At 41.5% G+C, this 1,403-nt stretch overlaps 1 pseudogene; it reads right to left on the bottom strand.

Annotated features, from left to right (window-relative positions):
• The window catches only part of LOC123036653, a 42,520-nt pseudogene that overhangs the window by 6,485 nt on the left and 34,632 nt on the right, over positions 1-1,403 (bottom strand).

Below are 1,403 nucleotides of genomic sequence, written 5' to 3'. Positions count from 1 at the left end.
TTCTTCTTGCTGCTCCCAGGCTGACAGTTGTCATTGCACTGAGAAAGGGGAGGCACCTGTACAAAATTGGAGGAAGTCCTTAGTACTAAGAAAACATTTTGGGAACCTACCCTACCTTAGATAACCTAACAGAAACAGAAAGGCTGATAGTATTAGATCTTGCCTGTACCCCTCAATGGCCATGGAGGTTATGCTAAGCTACACAAGCTTCCTGAATATGAGAAGGTACATACATAATTTCTTTCCATAAGGGTGTCTTCCTTTATCGCATCTTCACAAACAATTAGTCTTGCTACTGCTGCTATTGAACTGGTCTCTGTGACCACATGACATTGCCCCTTTGTGTTGCACATGATCTAATAATATGATTCATTGTGATTGAACTGGGAAGTGGGTCGAAGTCAGATTCTCTTGACATTAGATCTAAGAGTCTGTACCATTCTAGTGTCTGACAGATGACATCTTGAGGTCATTGGACTGCTTGTTACCTGCTTTAAAAAAACAATTTCACCTCCTTCCCAATATAGTTTTTCACCTGATTTCAAACAAATCATGCATTTTGTAAAGACAAGCAGTTGTTTCCCCACCTGCTTCAAGCGTTGGTTCCATTTAATTCTTTTCACATTTATGGTGAACCCTTTGCCTGGGGGAGCATGTGGATCCAGCCTTCCCACTTTGACCTGAACATATGACTGATTGGGGAAAGTGACCAAGTTTGTAATATCAAATCCCCCTTCTAATTCTCCATCTCCATTCAGTACAATTTCATTTCCTGCACTGTTGTTGAATGAGGTCTTCTGAATGAAAGGATGAAGCTAGAAGAGAGAAAGAATCAGGTGGTTTCTATAGCACTGTAGGACGATCATTAAGATGATTCCAATGGCTTTTAATGAATTGAGAGTATCCCTTCTGGGCTAGTAAATTTCCACATGGGGCTCCCTATTATGAATCAGTGCAAATCGCATAGCTGAAAGTTTTGCCAGGAGAACTTCCAAGGATATAGATTATGAAGAGCAAAGAATCCTATACACACAGGGTTCAGGTTTAGTCATATTTAAGTTAAAACCCTACATGTCTGCTCAGAAAGAAAATGTCCCACATCTCCTTGTGTTCTCCAGCCTGCATGGCTATCTTGGAGAAGGCTGGATTTGTACAGACATTTTTGATAATAAATCATGCATGGACTTGTGTCCTCAGGGATTTGAAATCAGTGGGAATGAAATCAGCTAGTTGCAATTTCAGTTGGTCTCCTCTAGGTGGGGTAGGAATGAACTTTTTTGGAATCCATTGAGCCAACCCTTGTGGACTTCCTCTCATGAGTGTCTCAGTCCTGCAAAATGAGCTGAGCCAAGGAATGCCTGTGGAAGGATGGATCCACATTAGGAGCAGCTGTAGGATGAAGA

This window comes from Varanus komodoensis, unplaced genomic scaffold (genome assembly GCF_004798865.1).
Source record: "Varanus komodoensis strain SLA01 unplaced genomic scaffold, ASM479886v1 scaffold802, whole genome shotgun sequence".
NCBI classification, from domain to species: domain Eukaryota; kingdom Metazoa; phylum Chordata; class Lepidosauria; order Squamata; family Varanidae; genus Varanus; species Varanus komodoensis.
The sequence above is the reverse complement of the archived record's forward strand: the minus strand, read 5'-3'. Positions and strand labels throughout refer to the sequence as shown.